The 21,762-nt window shown below is 45.5% G+C and overlaps 1 pseudogene; it reads left to right on the forward strand.

The window, feature by feature from the left end:
- Positions 1-3,298: 3,298 nt before the first annotated feature.
- Positions 3,299-3,381, forward strand: LOC130290130 (U2 spliceosomal RNA; annotated as a pseudogene).
- Positions 3,382-21,762: the final 18,381 nt, after the last annotated feature.

The following is a 21,762-nucleotide window of genomic DNA, read 5'->3' on the forward strand; positions in this document are numbered from 1 at the left end:
TGCATAGAGCTGCCGTCGGAAAACCCTGTGTGTATAGTGAGCGAGGAATACGCAGCGTATTTCCCGCTGCTGCCATAAATTTGCACTGTGTATACGCCCTCTGGGAACGCACCCTTAATATGCAAATGAGGCTCAAAAGCCCGGGGGGGGGGGGGGAGCGTTTCCTAGCATGGTAAGCGGTAAGGTAAGTCCAGTCCATGTCCTCTTTCTCTATTGGCTGTCAGTCATAAGGGGTTACAAGCAGACCAGTCATATGAGAACATGGGCTGGACTTAGTTGGAATTTTGCCGTGTTATGGAATGTCCCTTTAGGCTTTTTGACGTCTCATTTGCATATAAACAAAAAGGCTTCTATTTTGGTACAGGAAAGGGTATTCCTGGAGTCAGGATGACTAGCCCTATCTATCCATGTTCTTATTTTCACCCATTTGAAGTGCAGCTGTAAATGGGCAGAAATATGCCAACAATACTATCCAAATGGTAAATGATAAGTGTCTGATTGTGGGGGAGTCTGACCTCTGGGACCCCCCATAGGATTTCCAGAACAGCATCCGAATCTTCCTGTTCACACAGCACGGGGTCAACATTCTATATCAATGCAGTTGGTTTGGAGCTTTGGATCAGAAATAACCAGAACCACTATAGAGATATATTAAAGGGGTACTCCGGTGAAAAACATTATTATTTTTTATCAACTGGTGCCAGAACATTTACAGATTTGTAAATTACTTCTATTTATAAAATCTTAATCCGTCCAGTACTTAGCTGATGTATGCTCCAGAGGAAGTTCTTTTCTTTTTAAATTATTTTTTTTTCTGACCACAGTGCTCTCTGCTGACACCTCTGTCCATGTCAGGAACTGTCCAGAGCAGGAGCAAATCCCCATAGCAAACCTCTTCTGCTCTTGACAGTTCCTGAGCCAGACAGAGGTGTCAGCAAAGAGCACTGTGGTCAGACAGAAAATAACTATACAACTTCCTGTGGAGCATACAGCAGCTGATAAGTACTGGAAAGGTTAAGATTTTTAAGGAGAAGTAATTTACAAATATGTTTAACTTTCTGGGACCAGTTGATTTATAAAAAAAAAAAATTTCACTGGAGTACCCCTTTAAGCATTTTTATGTGTTAGGCCTAAAAATTGCTCTAATAGTTACTGTAAGATTTCACAGTGGCCGACAGTAAAAGATTAGACTGATTTAAAAATTAAATAAAAAATAATAAATCACCTTGGCGCAATTGCTATCAATAAGAGATGACTGTTGGTAGAATACTTAGTATGTAGTCGCTGTGACTGGGTATGGAGGCTTTCTGCACATACGTTCCTTTATTCCTTCCTGCCGTAGTCGTGATGCCTGTCAGTCACAGCCTGACATACGGATAAGCCAGCATCATTCCAATTAGTCAAGCGGATACAGAAATGTTAGCGGGAAATACGCAGTACTTTTCCTGACAGGTACCTGCACTTTTACCTTACGGGAGCCATTCAGACTGGCTTCAGGAGCCGCACACAGTCTATTTATAAATGCCGAGACAGCAAAATTAGGACATTGTGCCCAGATCTAGGGTATGTTTGTCAAGTGTCACACAAACTAATGGCACCCTAGCACTTGTTGGCCGCAGGCATTTGCATAACTCTGGCAAACATCCATTTATATGCAAATGCTGCTCCCGCACAGGTTTAAAGATGTTCCCCTGAATATTACTTAAAAGTTCAGATTTCTTTGAATAAAAGGCACAGTAAGTGGGTTTTACTTTAATTCTTAGACAATTGTTATAATGCTTCTGTTCTCTACAATGGTATTCCGACTTTTCCGACAGGTCATGAGAACCTACTGCGAAGATGTGTCCATAGAAACTTTATGGAACTAGAGTCTGTCAATAGGAAGTAATGGGCACTAAAGAAAATGTATTTTATCTAAATGCATGAAGGTCTATGAGGGCCATTATCTTTTATACATTGTGGCATATGTTTTTGTCCCCTGATGATTCTCCAGTCACCATTTCTTTGAAACGCGTAGGGACTTGGCATTTGTCTTTCTGGTACATATCATAATTGTTTGGTATTTTGTATATCATGCTATATTACATGCATTACTGGGTAAATTAATTATTTTCTGCTCAGGAGCTCACCACTATATTGAGACTTGTAGGCCTTTGTCAGTCCATGTGTCAGTCCAGTGATTATTCATCTTTTGTATAAATGTTATTCATTTGTATTGAGTGATAAATCAAAAGTTATGTTGTATTACTGTGCAGTGGTGATACTTTGTTTTTTTGGGGATACAAGTGGTAATGTTTCTTCTTGAAGAGAATGTTATAAAGATGTATAGAGACTTATAGGCCATTTTTATGCTCCACTGGGAGTTCTATGAAGAAAGGATATGCAAAGGAGCTCTCACACCCCTTCACAGTGGATTTCCCTTAAAGAGGTACTCCGCCCCTAATACATCTAATCCCCTGTCCAAAGGATAGGGGATAAGATGTCTTGTTGCAGAGGTCCCCCAATCTGTCGTTCTGCACCCACCTTTGCAATCTCTCTGCAGCGCTCAGAGCCTCTAGCGCTGCGGAGAGCTCGCAAAGGTGGGTGCCGGAGTACCTTATAATTCGTTTGGAAGCTGACTGAGAATGTATTCTAAGCCAGAGATCTCTTCAGAAGTACAGCTGTTTCAGGGTTTTGCTCTCATCAGTACAGAGCAGAGTGTTGGCTGGTTACTAAAAGGCCTGTCATTGTGTGATGTGAGAGCTGCTTTACATATCCTTTCTTCCCCAGAATTCCCAGTAGAACATTCTCAGCTTTTCGGCCTTTTGGCTAAGATCAAGTGTTAAGCCTGGAAGGCTGTATTTGTGGGAGTGGCTTTGGGTACATAATACCCCCCCTTCCGGCCTCAGGTTGCGTATGGCGCATATGGCGCAGTGTTCTCTTCTTAGAAGCACCGAGTGAGTCCATCGGAGGTTGGAAGGAGTTGCTCTGAGAAATTTTCGTTGTGGAGCGGTAAGCACCGGCTTCCGGCACAATTTCCTACGTGCACTGGTCCTACCTGCTAGCTATGCTTTATGTGGTCGTCCCGCTCCGGTCTGCTGGCAGTGCGGGGACGCGGCGGCTTGAGCAGGCGCGTGCTGCCAGCAGCTGGATTCGCTCTGGCGAGCGGCCACCCGGGATTGGTGTGGTGAGGTTACTCTCTTGGCGGACGCGAGTCTCCCTGGGCTGGATGTCGGGTCCTCATGTAGCAGGAGTACGGGCAGTAGGCAGGTAAATGTCAGCTTCTGCATTCTATTCTTTCTGCTACTGTTGTAAATCATTGGCTTATCTGCCTTTTGGCTAAGATCAAGTGTAGTATCTGTTCTTATCAGGTAGTCCACTGGTGGGAATGGATGGCTACATGGAGGAGCAGGCGTACCGGGGCATTCCGGGCATGGTGCCACGAAACCAGCTCAACGGCTGCCCTTATGTAACCTGTTTCCTCCGGGTCTCGCCATGAGGGTCGAGAGCCAAGGTACTTTAGTGCTTCAGGGAGTGGTGACCCTGAGGTGCAGAAACTCACTGGGTGTACAGGCTCACTGAGTTGCATTGCTTCTTGGCTTTTTGGCTAACATAAAGTGTAGTATCTGTTCTTATCAGCTTCTTGCTGGTTGGGATGGTAGGGGGCAGGTGTTCCGGGCCTGGTTCTGAGGAATCAGCTCAACGGCTGCCCTGATGTGACCTGCTTCCTCCGGGTCTCCCCATGAGGTTGAGGGGGTGCAGAGCTGAGGTACTTTTGTGCCTTGGGGAGTGGTGACCTTGAGGTGCTGAAACTCACTGAGTTTTATAGCTCACTAAGTGAATGCACTACACCATACTCTTCACCTTTGGTATCTCGGTCTTCTGGCTAGGATCAGGGAAATTTTTATAGATCTGGATGGATGACCGGGCAGTATACCTGCACTCATTCACTTATCTATTATTTTTGTCACGGTGCCACTTTACGTGTTTTGTTTGTACACAGGATTTGTCAGGATGCGATAGCCCTTCTGGGTGTCCCTCCTGGCGGTCTAGTGGAGGTGTGTGGCCATTAGGTCCCTCACTTCCCTGCAACCCCTGGGCATACCTTTTTTTTTTTTTTCTCTCGAATCACCCAAAGTGCAAGAAAAAGTGCAAACGTGTTACACAAAAAAAAAAACGTGCACAGAGGATGCAGTGTATCGCAAGCCCTTCTCCAATAGGAGAGAGGCCCCCAAACAAACCTTACCCTTCACCTCCAGACCAAAAGGTACCTGCGAGGTTCCAGGTTCGATGTCCCTTTTCGCCGAAGCTACTAAGGGACCACAAATGCTCCCGGCATCCCCCTTTGGTGTTAGCCAAGGTATCTGCCCGCAGAGCCGATAACAGTTGGTACCCTGGGCATACCTGACTCATCTTTAGGTGGGGCTCCCTGATCCATTCACATAGGCAGCCGATCACCGTTATTTTGACATGTCTTCAGATAGGGCCTTCAGCATTGTTGCTACTGACTCATACTTCAGAGCAATACAATTATACATTACACGTTAGCACTGTAGCAGCTGATTATGGTATATCTGTCGTCAGTCACCAGTCACTCACACATAGTCCGTCTGGGGGTCAGAGCTAGGTCCACAGGCAATCACAATGCTCCATGACCTTCCCTGTCCAGGGACAGTCACACTTTCTATGTTGCTGTGAACATTCCATACCCATTCCTGATTAGTGTTGAATTTTTATCGCAAATTCACAAATATTGCGAACATATTCGCTATATATTTGAAATTACGAATATTCACTTTTTTCGCATATGTGAATATTCGCATATGCGCATATTCATAAATGTGAATATTCGCATATTCCTTCTTTTCACTTGTGGGCCAATTTGAATTATGCAAATACACTTGTCAGAGGTTATCAACAACATCCATAGCAACCAATAGTAAAGTTGCCCACCCCCCACTGTTTTCTTCCTCGAAAACATTACTATGCGAATATTCACATATGCGAATATAATGAATACGCAAAATTCGCGAATATAGGAGGAATATTCATCTATATATTCGCAAAATATCGCAAATTTGAATATATGCAATGCTGCTCATCACTTTTCCTGATAGCAAATCTTTAGCTATGTGGTAAGTCTTCCTTCTGGGTTCAGATTTTCTACATCTCCTCTTTCTATCACATTCCGTTAATTTAATTGTCACTATCCTGGGTGATATTGGTCAGTTGTAATAGGTTTAGATTAACAGTCATGTGATCTTGTTTCGTCATTGGTAGGTTGAAGTGGTCACCAGGTGTCAGCTTGAGTCTGTTCTTGTATCACGGTTATTGTTCCAGGTCAGTAATATTCTTGTGGTCAAGGGTTGTATAGTTTGTCCCGTTGCTTACTATTATTTGTATATCTACCGACTCCCTAAAATGGCCCAGACAAGTACAGCCGGGGTATGTCCTAACCATCTGTCCCTGAGACCCCCAGCAGGGCCTTGGATCAGGGTAGTGTCCCACATACCATGCTTGGACCATCCCAAAACTAATGGAGGAGCTGAGGAATCCCCTTGCTGGCATCTGCCAGGAAAGCAGAGTTATATGATCTTTTGAGGTCCAAACCTGCACCACGCGACAGCCAGGAAATGTTTGCCCAGACGATGAGCACCTCATTGACCCAGTTGCACAATATGATGAATACCATGATATCTTGTCTGTCTGGGTTCCAGTCCAGACTGGAAGAGCTAGAGAGAGCCCACACAAGGGATCAAACTAGCTTAACTACCACGCCAGTAGCATCCACTTCTCAAGCGGCTTCATCAGGTATGCCTCTTGTGCCTCCAAATGTTGCTCCTGCTCATTATATCCCTGCAGCGATAAAAAAAGGACATCCTAGAAGGGAAGGACGTCAACTTGGCTTTCTTGCTTATGACTACTAATGATCTTACAGAGACTAAGACTGTGTCATGCGGTGAACTAGCGGTTGTTTTCCAAAGCAAGGTTGAACAGGAAGCTGACTATCCCTGAGTTTGTGATTGCATTTGGATTGTTTAGGGATGTTGTCTGTTCTGCTATACCAGGACACAGAGAAGAATTGAATTTGAATCTTCATAAGGTGACGGAGTTGGCGTACAAGTACGGCGCCTCCACACTTTATGATTATCACAAATCTTTCTCAGCAAAAGCAGCTACAGCTTTCACTCAGTAAATCTATACCACCAACTGGAGCTTCATCGACACCGAAATGTTTTGCAAACATTTTGCCGGTTTTAAAGCCCCTTCATGCACCTTATGCAACTCAATATCACATACCTCTGCATGATATTCTTAGGTTAACAACTTAGCAGAACCCAGCACCAGCAAATCCTTGCCAACCGCCAATGTCCCCAGTTAAGGATGAGCAAATTGAGTCTGCCGAATCCGAATTTGTTACGAATTTCAGGAAAAATTAGATTCTCAACGAATGTGAAAATTGCCGTCATTTGATCGCGCAAATTGCTTCATTTAAATCCATTTAGTGCAATCCAGGCATCTAAAATGGCAGATCCACATGTGAGGACATTGTACATGGAATCTTGGGAAGGCGGGAACAAGGGTTGGACCCTGAATCACATGCAGCATGCAGCCTATCAGCAGCCAGTCACCCCTGTGATGTCACAGCCCTTTATAATTGGCAGCCATCTTGGGGTCAGTCACATCAGCGTTCTATTACAGAGAGAGAGGGACAGACAGCAGTGTGTTGCACAGAAAAGCATTTTTACAGCAGCAATTCATTTCAAGCCCAAATCCAGCCTAGAACCACTGACAGGGAAGGAAGTGAGATTGAGAGAGCGCAATTTTGGGTGTAGTTCACAGCGACTGTGTGCTGCAGCACTGGTGTGTACAACAACTGAAAACTAATAGTAGCCAGCCAGTTAGGGTGCGCAGAGCACTAAAAGCATATTGCCCTCTATTAAGTGTAACCTGTGCATACATCTAAGTGGTGTACCATTTTGTTTCTGTTAAAGTCTTAAGGGCCTAGATACTGGGAAAGGCCAGCCAAAACTACACACCTGCTGGTGTTGTAGACAAATACTGTTTTAATAGCTTTTGAATAAAGAAGACAGTAGCCAGCACTCACCATCCGGGGGTCTTTATTGCAGGATACGGCATCAACATGTATTCAGCGGGCAAGGTGGAGAGAATAGGGGACTTGGGACAGCACTGTTTTGCGTGTCACTCGCGCTTCCACTAGCCGATACTATTGGCTAGTGGAAGCGCGAGTGATGTGCTAAACAGTGCTGTCCCACAACCCCTATCCTCTCCACCCTGCCCACTGAATACATGTTGATGCACCGTATCCTGCAATAAAGACACCCAGATGGTGAGTGCTGGCTACTGTCTTCTGTATTCTAAAGCTATCACATTTCTTGCATGGCATGTGCACCGCCATAACCTAGGGAGGTGCATGAAGTCTGGTAATCTACCTGAGTGATGAGTGGGATTACTAGTACTGGAGGTGCCGGTGCTGTCTTATTATTTTATTACTGTTTTAATTGTACTAGAGCGTATTGTACTCCCCTCATATACGCACGCAAGTATGTCAGGCAGAGAAGTGCCAGGACGTGCACAGAGGAGTGGCAGAGGTCACAGCAAACTAGGGGCAAGTGGCAGCAGGATTTGCAGCGAGAGGCCTGAGCTCCTGGTATCAGCTAGCAATCGTGTCTCGACCAGCAACCCATCTGCCATCATCGATTGGTTAACACGGTCATCCACTTCATCACAAGTGACATTTGACACCCCCAGTCAACAGTCGATGGGTTCCTCAGACACAACACTCAGTTGGCATTTCCTGGGACCAGTCCCTGTCCTCCCATTGCCTCTGTCCTATGCTGTTCCCTCTCTCACAGAAGTATCTTATAATGTGGGTTCAGATCCACTAATTAGTGAGGACTATCTACTAGAGGACAGTCAGCAGCTACTGCCCAGCCAAATAGTGGAGGAGACATCCGAGGCTTCCTCTACTAGGCAGGCAAGTAGTGATGAATAGAGTTGCATGGGAGGTGGTGTTGCCAGGGTTCAGGCTCCTGAAGCAGACACTGTTGAGGAACCTGAGGAGGACATCAGTGACATGCAGACACAACTCGATGATAATGAAGCCGATTGCAGTTGGGAGCCGGGTGCAGAAGGGGCTTCATCATCATCAGGAGAAGAGAGTTGCAGTTTGCCCCTGAGGCAACAGCTGAGCCAGCAAGGTGATAGCATGGTTGGCAGTCAGCATGGTGGCAGAAGTGAAAAGTCTGGAGCCAATTGTGCCCGGGATAGACCACCTGCTTCGTGGCAGCCTTCCTTCCCAGGAGGTAGTGTAACAGGGGTTCCTGGAGATGGAAGCAGTAGCAGTTAATCAGTGAGGACTGTTGGTAGGAAAATCAGCTACTCAGCGGTGTGGCACTTTTTCATCAAGCATCCGGAGGATGTTAACCTGGCCACATGCAAGATGTGTCGGCAGAAGGTGAAGCGTGGCCAGGGTCCCAATGTTGGCAACACGGCCCTGCGTCAACATATGCTTCACCACCATAAAGCGGCCTGGGAGAACCGTGGCTCCGATGTAGTGGTCCAGCCTGCTGCATCACCCAGTGGCATGTTACTCCCTGTTTCAGCCGGCCAAAGCTCCACCACCTTAGCCAAAGGGAGCTGTGTGTCATACCCTCCTTCTGTCGATCCAGATGCTCCTGCTCCTCCTAATTCGAGTCAGTCATTCCGCCAGCAATCCATCGGTGAAGACATGTCCAAGAGACAACAGTATGCGCCCACTCATCCAACGGCACAGAAGCTAAATGTGCTCCTGTCTAAGCTGCTGGTGCTGCAGTCCCTCCCTTTTCAAGTGGTGGACTCTGCACCTTTCAGTGCCAAGCCATCATTTCTTTGTGAAGAAGGCAATACCAGCCTTGCACAATTTTGTGGAAGAGAAGATGGGCCAGTCCTTAAGCCGGTCGGTGTGTACGTCAGCACCGACGTGTGGATCTGTAACTACAGTCAGGCACAATACATGCCCTTTACAGGCCACTGGGTGAATGTGGTTCCTGCACAGCAGGGCTCAAGTCCTGCAGTAACTCATGGGAACGGAGTTCCTGCACTTTTTCCACAGCAGGAACACAGTTCCCATTAGCAGGAGTCCTGCAGGACAAGCCCTTAAAGGGGTACTCTGCCCCTAGACATCTTATCCCCTATCAAAAGAATAGGGGATAAGATGTCTGATCGCGGGGGTCCCGCTGCTGGGGACCCCCGTGGTCTTGACTGCAACACCCCAAACATCCGGTGCACGGAGCAAACTTCACTCCATGCTAGAAGACTGGTGATGCAGGGCAGAAGCTCATGACGGCACAGTAATGCCCCCTCAATGCAAGTCTATGGGAGGGGGCGTGAGGGCCATAACGCCCCCTCCTTTAGACTTGCATTGAGGGGCCTTGACCGTGACGTGACGAGCCTCCGGCGCTGCACCTAATACTTTAAACAAACGGCAGGTGTAGCAGGGAGAATATGGGGTTCCTCAGCGGCAGGAACCCGGGATCAGACATTTTATCCCCTATCTTTTGGATAGGGTATAAGATGTCTAGTACCCCTTTAAGTAGAAATCTTGGGTGAGTTCTCACACTTTTTTCCCCCAGAACTTGACCCCTGCTGCACAGCCACAACAGCAACTTGGAAAGGTCACGCCGCTTCCGCCTCCACGCTCTCAGGCCATTGGTCCTGTGACAGTTTGCGACTCTGTCTCCTCATACTCCACCATGTCCTCAGCCTCCACTGCACCATACCATGTGTGCAAGTCACGGCAGTGTCATGCTTTTCTCCACTTGGCTTGCCTTGGCGAACGGAGTCACACAGGGGAGGAACTGCAAAAATTCATTCATCAAGAAATTGAATCATGGCTTACTCCACGAAAACTGGTAATGGGAACCATGGTGACCGACAACGGGAAGAACATCTTGACTGCGCTGCGACAGGGAAGCCTGAGGCATGTGCCCTGCATGGCACACGTGTTCAATCTGGTTGTCAAGCGGTTCCTGAAATTTTCTTCCCATCTGCAAGACATCCTAACAATGGGAAGGAAACTTTGCATGCACTTCAGCCACTCGTACACCCTCCTTGAGCTGCAGCGTCAGAACAGTATCCCCCAATATAGTCTGATTTGCAACGATTCCACATGTTGGAATTCCACCATTCATATGTTGGACCGACTATACAAACAGAGAAAAGCCATGACCGATTTCTTGATGATCCAAGCGGATAGGGGAACTCCAAACAAGTCTCTTCTGCTTGTTGCCTGTCCTTAGCAGTGGTTTCCTAGCAGATATTCTACCATGAAGGCCTCACACAGTTGTTCTAAAGATGTGTCTGCTGCTAGAACTCTGTGCGGCATTGACCTGGTCTCTAATCTGAGCTGATGTTAACCTGCGATTTCTGAGGCTGGTGACTCGGATGAACTTATCCTCCACAGCAGAGGTGACTCTTGGTCTTCCTTTCCTGGGGTGGTCCACATGTGAGCCAGTTTCTTTGTAGCTCTTGATGGTTTTTGTGACTGCACTTGGGGACACTTTCCACCTAGAATATGACATACCGTATATGCCGGCGTATAAGACGACCCCCAACTTTTACAGTTAAAATATAGAGTTTGGGATATACTCGCCATATAAGACTACCCCTCCTACCGCAATGTACGGTACCTTGTATTTCCCCCCACATTAGGTAGACATCATGTTCCCCTACATTAGGTAGGCAGTATAGTTCCCCCCACATTAGGTAGGCAGTATAGTTCCCCCAACATTAAGTTGGCAGTTCCCCCACATTAGGTTGCCAGTTCCCCCACATTAGGTTGCCAGTTCCCCCACATTAGATTGCCAGCTCCCCCACATTAGATTGCCAGCTCCCCCACATTAGGTCGGCAGTTCCCCCACAATAGTAGGCAGCTCCCCCACAATAGGTCAGCAGTTACCCCACATTAGTAGGCAGCTCCCCCACATTTGCAGGCAGCTCCCACCACATTTGTAGGCAGCTCCCCCAACATTAGGTCAGCAGTTCCCCCACAATAGTAGGCAGCTCCCCCCCATTTGTAGGAAATTCCCCCACATAAGGTCAGCATTTCCCCCACAATAGTAGGCAGTTCCTCCACAATAGTAGGCAGCTCCCTCCACATTTGTAGGCAGCTCCCCCCACATTTGTAGGCAGCTCCCCCCACATTAGGTAGCAGTTCCCCCACAATAGTAGGCAGCTCCCCCTACATTTGTAGGCAGCTCCCCCCACAATAGTAGGCAGCTCCCCCCACATTTGTAGGCAGCTCCCCGCAAATTGGGTCAGCAGTTCCCCCACAATAGTAGGAAGCTCCCCCCCACATTAGATTGGCAGCTCCCCCCAACAGACATACAGCTTCCAGCCATATTCCAGTCTGCCCCCACAGTGTTCCGATCACCGCTCCTCCGGCCCGGGTCACCATCTACTGCTATGGCCTATGGACCATAGCAGTAGGTGCCGGGATCGGGGAGCGGTGACCGGATCACTTAAGATACAACGGCCGGTCACTCACCAGGCCCCGGTCGGCGCGCGTCCTGCTGTGGTCCTCCTGGTCCTGCGCTCCTCTGCCTCTATGGTTGTAGGCAGGAGTTGTAGTTTCACAACAGCTGGAGGCACCCTGGTTTTTAGTATACAGTATTAATTTTTACTTCCTCTGCCTGGCCCCCGCCTGCAGCCACACACGGGAGTCGGCCTGGGCAGATAATCAGAAGTTTTCCTATCCCGGACCTCAATACCCGGCGTATAAGACGACCCCCGACTTTTCAGAAGAAAATTTGGGGTTAAAAAGTTGTCTTATACGCCGGGATATATGGTTTTCAGTTGTTTCACACTTTTTTGTTATGTCTATAATTCCACATGTGTTAATTCATAATTTTGATGCCTTCAGTGTGAATCTACAATTTTCATAGTCATGAAAATAAAGAAAACTCTGAATGAGAAGGTGTGTCCAAACTTTTGGTCTGTACTGTATATATATATTCATTTATTTTATTTCTATTTATTTGATAATATATAAGAACATTTCTGGCACTTGTCAGGTTGTGTGAATGTTGGGTTATTTGAAGTCTACAGTATGTTTGTGTATTTTACACATGTGAGGAGTTCTGTATGGAGGCTACAGGTTTACAGTCACAAAGAACCTTTTTCCTAGAAAACTCAGAGTCCAGGAAATGTGAAATATTGAGGTTATTCCCGGGCTGACATGGCAGCACATACAATCACTCTACCATTTGTTGTGCCGCTCGCTTTCTGTAGCTATTATTGAAGGTTTGTCACTTTGAGACCAGCAGAACCAACTACTAAATGCAGTAAATAGCCTCAAATAGAAGTGTCAAGCGGAAAGTGTGGGCTGGAAATACATGACACCTGACCTGTCTGCAGATGATGACTGACAACACCGCAATGTAATCCCACGCATTACCACACCAAAACTAGATAGATATGAGATACATAGATAAATAGATGGATCGATAGATAGATATGAGATAGATATGTGGTGTCCCAGTACCGCATTCTATACGGTACTTGTTTATTTATGGGTCCCCATAGCCAGAGTCCCTAGGACTTAGGGATCCCTCTTAGCCAGCCTACCCCTAGTCGCCTCTATTCTAGTGTATAAATCTCTAATTTATCCATAGGTTAATGGAAATAGGATAGTATATGTAAATAAATGGTTAATTACTTGTTTCCATGGCATCGCAGGGCCTTCGGGTTATGTGGTGCGTTCCAAGCCTCACTCTGGATGCGTTGCAGGCCTCACTTTGCTATTTCTAGCCTCAATTTTGTATAGGAAGTCAGATGATCACCCAGAAGCCTGTGTGACGGTGAGTGACAGTTGACCTTGGATCTATCAAATTAGGCTCCGCCGCCTGTCCATATAAGGGACGCGGCAGCCCTTTTAGTTCTCTTTGTTCCTGGGTTGCCAAGTGAACAACATCTCTCTATAGAACATGCGCTGCTAAAAACCGTGAGTTAGGCCCAAGCCTCGCAGCAACGGCTGCTCCTTAGCAAATATAGAGTATATCAATCCCCAAACACTCTGCGGGACCACCGGACCTAATCTACCCCTAAATCCAGACGGATCCACGCACCAATTACCTTGATTCTATTAACCTGCAAAAGATGCAAGGTCCGCAGCAACTGTCAGTCATTGAAGTCTATAGAAGTGTATTGCAGAGACTGTAACTGTATTCTGATTGTACTGCAAGTTCAAGAGTAAAGTTTACTTCAGTTCAAGTTTAACTTCAGTGTGGACCCTCAGTCATTACCTGCATACGCCTGTCGTTTCTGGGAAGGGCAGCGATAGGTCGAAGCTATACCTCAGTAATACCAGCCCTCACCCTGGCATCACGAGTGACAAGGTTAATTTTAACCCCTCATATACCGATACCATAGCACCACCACCATACATCCCCCCAAGGGCTACCACAGATAGATATGAGATAGATAAATATGAGATAGATAGATAGATAGATAGATATGTGATATATAGATAGATAGATATTAGATAGATAGATAGATAGATATGAGATAGATATGAGATAGATAGATAGATAGATAGATAGATAGATAGATATGAGAAAGATAGATAGACATGAGATAGATATGAGATAGATAGATAGATAGATAGATATGAGAAAGATAGATATATAGATAGATATGAGATAGATAGACATATAAGAAAAATATGAGATAGATAGATAGATATGAGATAGATAGATATGAGATAGATAGATAGATAGCTAGATAGATTTGAGATAGATAGATATGAGATAGATAGATATGAGATAGATAGATAGATAGATAGATAGATAGATATGAGATAGGTAGATATGAGATAGATAGATAGATATGAGATATATAGATATGAGATAGATAGATAGATATTAGATAGATAGATAGGAGATAGATATTATTTCAGAATCTTTTATAATTTCTATAGGCTTTCTGGTCCCATTGTGGTTCAGCAGACACTTAGCATGAGTTGAGGTCATTATAGACATGGAATCCGCCATGCTGTTCTATAGTGATGTCTTGTAGGCTCTGGTGTCCATACAGGCCAATTATTGTACGTGTCGAGTACATAGGAAAACATTGTTAGTCCTAATGGCAGCTGAGAGTGTTTTCATCCGAAATCGTTCTCACTTGAGTCCTTCTTCACTCGGCTGCCTTCTTGTAGTGGGAGATTTAGCAGTAGCAGCGGAGGATCCACGTGACGCTCATCCTGATGTCAGTCTCAATCCTTTCTCACAGCTCAGTGTTCCGGAGCGGGATTGTGCGTCTTCTCGGCCTGATCTTCTTTAATTGGCAGTTGTTTTATGGCCTGCGGTATTCCTGCGAGTGCCGACTTCACTCAGGACTCTGTCAAACCTTCCATCTGATTTGTAATTGTTATCTCGTTGCTCGAGCGGCTGCAGAGCGTCGCAGCAGATGTTGGGTGAACATGTGTTTAAGAAGCCTCCACAATTACGCAGGTCCAACCTGCTAACAGTGATTCTCCGAGCCGGGGCTGGAATTAGCATCTTTCTGGTCTTGACAAGGGGTGATTGAATTGCACGGAAGAACATGTTAAAATGCTGTTTTCTACAGGGTCCCCACCCCAGGGAATTACTTGGCTTGTTTTCTCAATAGCTCTCTAAGCCGCTGAGAATGAAATCCAATTGAACAAATAAGGACGAGTTCTTCAGACAAGCTGGGGGATTCTAAACCAGAGCAGCTTACCAGCCCACTATGCCGAGCAAGATCTCAAAAACATGACTTATGTTCAGATAGTATCCTTTCTTCTTGGCTCCGGATGAGAGAGAGGTCTGTGGGGCTAAAGGGGTGGATGCAGGGGAGCAGATAGTACACTAGCAAAGGGCCCCTGTGCAAGAATTGTGTACTGGGCCCCCATCACTTAATAGGGTTCTGTACTGTAAGGTCACCCTATGGAATAAAATAAAAATGAAAGCGTACACGTCAGATCCAACAAAATAAATTCGTTTTTTAATATATCACTCGGTACCTAATCCTGACCATGTAAATCTCATTTTTATGTGTCTAGCGCCTTTATTTATTTTTCTCTCAAAGGTAGGGGGCGTGGCCTCACTGTGTAGGTCTCCGCCCCCTCCCTCAGTATGCTGTCTGCTCACATCTCCCCTAGCATTAGCAAAACTACAACTCCCAGCTTGTCCTCACTGACAGTAGCGGGACACAAGATGACAGTGGGAGGATTTTTCCTACAGCTGTCTGACAGTGCACATTTAAAGGTTTATAGTGTCCAAAGCAGTACAGTTAAAGGAGTACTCCGCTGCCCCATCATTCGAAACATTTTGTGGGAGGCGAGGGTCCTGACGTCACACTACGCCCCCTCAATACAAGTCTATGGGAGGGGGCGTGGTGACCGCCATACCCCCTCCCATAGACTTGCATTGAGGGGGCATGGTCGTGATGTCACAACCCCCGCCGCTGGCACCCAGCGTTCCAAATGAATGCTGGGTGCTGCACAGCAATTGCAGGGGTCCCAGCTGTGGGACCCCCACAAACAGGTATCTTATCCCCTATCCTTTGGATAGGGGATAAGATTTCTAGGGATGGAGTACCCCTCTAAAGGGATACTCGCTACTTTAAAACTTCCATATCTACAGTATAGGGAATAAGTCCCTGATTGCATAGGGTCTGACCTCTGGGTGGCGGCCCTGTCCCTCCCTGTGCATTGAGGGGCATTTTGGCATGTACTCCATGGCTATGGAAGAGCTGGAAATACAAGAGTAAAGCACTCATGTATCTCTGGTCTTCCTAAAGAGAATGCATGGAGTGCCTGTTGAGACACCATTAAAGATCATTTGGGGTCCCAGAGGTACGACTCCTCCGCGATCAGACACTTATCTACTCTCCTAAGGATAGCTGTGTATGATGTCAAAAAGTATAATAAAGCAATTTGCTAATATAATTTTATTAGCAATAGTGCTATAGAGATCTTCATCAGCTGTGCTCTTTTCCTTCTAAGCTGTGACATCATGTCACAGGCTCTAAAAGTAGCCTCTTCTATACATCCTCCCTGCTCCCCTCCTTTTAGAACAGGACAGGACCAGTGATGTGAAGTGGGGAGCTGGTACTACTGTTCATTAGATTTATGACTCCTTAGAAAAAGCAGCAGGAAGCAGTTCTCAGTCACAGTAGTTTCTGTCAGAATGTGTTTCCTGCTGCCTTATCTAATTAATCATTAAGCTAAATGGCAGTAATAGAATCTTCTCTCTTTACATTTGTGGTCTCGTCTGGTGCTGACAAGAGAGGTGGGACAGACCAGACTGAGTTCAGAGCTTACATAATGTCACAGCTTACAAGGGAAAGAGCCCAGATGATATGGAAGTTCTGTGCTGTATGGCTCATAACATTATGTTAGTAAGTTATTTTTTTATATTTATAGACACCATAACAACATAGACAGATTGTTTCTTTAGCTAGACAACCCCTTGAAAACCCCCTCTGCGGTTTAATTTTATCAGTCCACGTTCTAACTACTGGATATATATATATATACCCATCATAAGAGGGTCATCTAATCACCTGAAATGGACACATATACTGTAGACAAGTAAATTATCCATAACTTGCAGTGTAGTATAGGTACCACTAATATGTATATACACAGTAACCCCCCCCCGACCTGCGATGGCCCTGACATATGATCAAATCGACATATGATGCTTTTATATGTCGGGGCCATCGCATTAACTGCTACCCGACAGTGCAAAATGCTTAAGCTGCTGTCGGATAGCAGTTTAAGCATCCCGGGCGGGTTCGGCTACCTATTACCGCTGCTCCGGGTCCACTTCGCGATCCTCCGGCGTCTTCTGCATCTTCTCCAGGGTCCGGGCCTCGCTTTCCGGCGTCGTTATTACGTCACTTCGCACGCCGCGCCGGCGAAGCAGCGCAATAATGTCACCAGAAAGCGAGGCCCGGACCCTACAGAAGATGCGGAAGAAGCCGGAGGATCCCGAAGAAGACACCGGAGCAGCGGGACAGCATCGGGAGCCCCTTGGACAGCATCGGGAGCGGTGAGGACCTGGTCCGGAGTGGCGGGGACAGGTGAGTACAGCTTCCTTTACTTTACATTGCACGGATCCCTCAACATATGATGGATTCGACAAACGATGGGTCGTTTGGAACAAATTACCATCGTATGTTGAGGGACCACTGTATATTTATTTATTTATTTTCTCCATACCTATCAATGCACACATTGGCTGTAGGCAGGTGAATGGGACTGAATAAGCCAATGTTTTTATCTTCTTTCATCTCCACTATATGTTAGGGATGCTCAGTAAATCCTAAGAACGCTGCTGATATAGTATATTGCTCTATATCACTCAGTTGAATTGTGTACATCTAGATAATCCTTTCTGATGAACAAAGTGTCTCTATGTCAGTAAGAAAACTGTTCATGTTTATTATGTTACCAATGTGACATATAGTTCAACAAAGTAAACCAGTAAATATCATAAACAAAAAGTAATATGTAGGGGAGAAAAAAGAGAGACAGATGCGGCGCTAATAGTGCCGTTTATCTGTGGAAAACGGATGGTAGATAGATAGGTAGATAAGAGCCTGCTCACCTTTGTTGGTTTGTGCAAATTTCAGGCGCAACGCTGATAGAGAGCCTTGAGCAGGTATATTTTCTGTAGGTATGTCGGGAGCAGCTGGCCGTCGGTCCCGTCAGAGACGGTTGGTGCAATATAGTAGCGTGTTTGGGAGGTAAGAATCCCGGCAAGGGTCTCCTATTCTTCCCACTGGTAACAATTTTGGCACTGCAGCGCTACACCGACGGAGTGGAATTAGCAGTCGGAGAATATGCTGAGATTTATGATCACTTTATATTATATAGTCATAAAAAGGATCAGTTATGGATGGACAACGCGTTTCGGAGGGGCTCCCTCCTTCCTGACGAAGGAGGGAGCCCCTCCGAAACGCGTTGTCCATCCATAACTGATCCTTTTTATGACTATATAATAAAAAGTGATCATAAATCTCAGCACCTTTTCCGACTGCTAATTCCACTCCGCCGGTGTAGCGCTGCAACACCGAAATTGTTACCCGTGGGAAGAATAGGAGACCCTTGCCGGGATTCCTGCCTCCCAAAAACGCTACTATGTAAACAAAAAGTAGCTAGAAGACCTATAGGTCTAGAAGCTAGGATACATCTTGTTAAATGGAGCTGTATTTTGATCATATAAGTTTGTGTAAAAATGTGTAAAAAAAAACATAAAATATATTTAAAGGGGTACTCCACTCGACATAATTCGGAACATTTAGTTCCGAACGCTGGGAGTGGGCTTCGGGGGTCGTCACGCCCCAAATGCTGGGGAGTGGAGTACCTCTTTAAAGGGGTGCTCCGGTAAAAAACAATTTTTTTCCATATCAACTGGCTGCAGAAAGTTAAATAGATTTGTAAATTACTTCTATTAAAAAAATCTTAATCCTTCCAGTACTTATTAGCTTCTGGATGCTCCAGTATAAGTTGAGTGGTTCTTTTATGTCTGACCACAGTGCTCTCTGCTGACACCTCTGTACATGTCAGGAACTGAGTAGCAGCAAATCCCCATAGAAAACCTCTCCTGCTCCGGACAGTTCCTGACATGGACAGAAGTGTCAGCAGAGAGCACTGTGGTCAGACAAAAAAAAGATCTATACAACTTCCTGTATAATATTCAGCAGCTGTTAAGTACTGGACGGATTAAGATTTTTTAATAGAAGTAATATACAAATCTTCACATAGGAGATAGTGCGGCACTGCGTGAGTGTGCTGGATTAGGAATGGCAGGTGGGAGTTGGTGTAGCTGTAATGCCTCAAGTGGTGCTCAGATAATACAAGCAAAGTTCATGGTATCCGTGAAGAGATACAGGGTCTTCTTTATTGAGACATACTCACATGCGGGGTACAGAAGAGAGGGGAGTGGGGGGACAAGTGGTGGCATCACTTGTCTGAAGAAGTGCGGAAGCACGACACAGCTGTTGCCATCACGCTGTGAGCTCCAGCGTTCCTGCCGCTAACACCTGCTTGACACTGCACCTCCCTGCACGAATTTACGGATGAAATGAAATAAAGAAACCGTCAACACAAACGTACCTGGGTGAGTGCCGTCTTCATTTCTATACCTATTGATAATAGAAATAAACATATATTGGTATCGCCACATGCATAAATGTCGGATCTATAAAAATATAAGGTTAATTAAACCGCACGGTCAATGGCGCACACGTAAGAAAATTCCAAAGTCCAAAATTGCGTATTTTTTGTCTCCTTAAATACCATAAAAAATTTTATAAAAAGGGGTCAAAAAGTCAGATCAAAACAATCATGGTACTGATAACCAAATGGCGCAAAAAATTTGCCCTCATACCATCCAGTATACCAAAAAATAAAAAAGTTATAGGGGTCAGAAGAGAACAATTTTAAACATACTAATTTTAGTGCATGTAGTTATAATCTATATAAATTGGGTATCAATAAAAGCGTATGGACCTACAGAATAAAGATAAAGTGTAATTTCTACTGAAAAGTGCACTGCGTAGAATCGGAAGCCCCCAAAATTTACAAAATGGTGTTTTTTTTTCCATTTTTGCCCCACAATTTTTTTTTCTGGGCTTCGCGTAAATTTTGAGGTGAAATGATTGATGTCATTACAAAGTACAATAGGTGGCACAAAAAAGAAGCCCTCCTATGAGTTTGTAGGTACAAAATTCAAAGCATTATGATTTTTAGAAGATGATGAGGAAAAAATGAAAGTGGAAAACCTGTGGTTCTTAAGGGGTTAAAGAGGTTTAGAAAACCCACTTTCAACTATTCGATTAGGGAGTTCAGAGATAATAGCATTGGATCCCCTGCTCATCTTTTAGTCAGATGATGAGAGCGGAGGTGCGGCAGCTATGGAGGAGTAAGGAGACAGCACCGCTGGTTCACCGGCATCTAAACCGCCATTTAATGCAGCTTTTGGGACTATTGTGGTGGAGTAAGGGGGTCCCAGTGAGTGGAGCAGCATTGTATGGTGTACAGGAGAACTTCATCGCAGCAGTGGCAGCATTCTCTTTCCCTTTTTAACATGTCTCGCAGTAAGGCGACAAAGAACAGCCCGGCTAAACTAACAAATTTTTTTCCCCCGGCTGAATAAAATGTGTGCACGGGAGCGTGTGACGCCATGCAGGATTAACTAGAGACTCACCCGGGAACGTGCGGGCAGATCGGGGAGCAGTGACCCGTGGAGGAGTGCTGTCATACGCTAGAACACTTGTGGAGCATGACCACTAGTGATGAGTGGCATTGCCCATATTCGAATTTGTGATATTTGGCAAATATATTGACAAATATTCGTCCTATATTCGCGAATTTTGCGTATTCGTTATATTCACATATTCGCATATTCGCGTATTCGAGGAAGAAAACAGTGAGGGGGTGGGCAACTTTACTCTTGAAGGAATATGAGAATATTCACATATGAGGGGAAAAAGCAAATATTTGTAATTTTGAATATATAGCGAATATATTTGCAATATTCGTGAATTTGCAATATTTGCAATAAAAATTTGAAATGCGAATATTCGTGCCCAACACTAGTGACCACGTGGGGACGCTGTCTGATGCCAGGGCAGAGGTGAAAGTGGAGGCTGCTAGGGGTACCACACCGCCACCGGGAGAAAGTGAGATGTGCGGCGAGAGCACCAGCGTGACAGAGACCCCAGGCAGAGGCGGTTCCAGCACGAGGGAGCAGAGACCAGATAGAGTTTGGCAGTCCACGGCCTGTATCCCTATGGAAAAAGAGAAGGAAAGCGGTGGTGGCAGAAGCAGTATACACCGCTGAGGTTAGTGACCAAGGGGGAAGAGAATGAGAGCTGCCTTGTAACACCCACAGCAAACAAAACCACAATGAGTGGCATAATGGACAATAAATTAGGGGAAAGTATTTACACCTCTGGAAGTGAGATGGGCAAAAATGGCAAAGCTATCATGCCAGAAACCCATAATTACCAAACACATGTCCCCTCTCTGGCAAGCCTATCGGCCCCAATGGCCTTCAGTCCTGATGCCAGAACAGCGGTTAATTTTAGTTTGCTGTTCCAGTCACCATTGCCCCAACAACCTGCCCAAACTGTGTTGACAAACGATAAGGTATCCCCACAGGTACATGTAACATAAAACCTGCTGGTGAGGAAACAAGCCCGACACCAGTTACAGAGCAGGCAATGAGGCTAATGTTACTGGAATTACAAGACTCCTTTTCCAGTATTCTAAAAAATGTAGTCACCAGTATACAAATGGAGATGCAGTCATTAGGATCTCGTACCTGATGCATCGAACAGAGATTGGATGAAACAATGGTAGTGTGGTGGACCACGGGTGTAGGTGGTGGGATCAGATGGTATTAACCCCGAGGGCAAGATGTTATTAACCCCTAATGTTCGTGACGCCAGAGTGGTTTTTGGTACCAGAACCACACGAACAGTATCTCCGCTATTCCAATGGCTAGTTAAGGAAAGGAGAGTCCACAACCAGTTATGGTTTAACGGAGGCTTTACTGAGTTTAAGACAGATTGAATTATCTTCACAGCTAGGCCAGATTCCCAGAGAGGTGGCCAGGATCTCAGAAGACCTCGCAGCTTGCTGGGACCAATTATACTTATAATAAACTTGAGACAATTATCTTGAGGCTTGACTATGTGCAGGACTTGACTACTTGTAGTGACAGCAGACATAGACTTTTGACTTACTGG

The sequence above is a fragment of the Hyla sarda genome, chromosome 8, assembly GCF_029499605.1.
Source record: "Hyla sarda isolate aHylSar1 chromosome 8, aHylSar1.hap1, whole genome shotgun sequence".
In the NCBI taxonomy this organism is placed as follows: Eukaryota; Metazoa; Chordata; class Amphibia; order Anura; family Hylidae; genus Hyla; species Hyla sarda.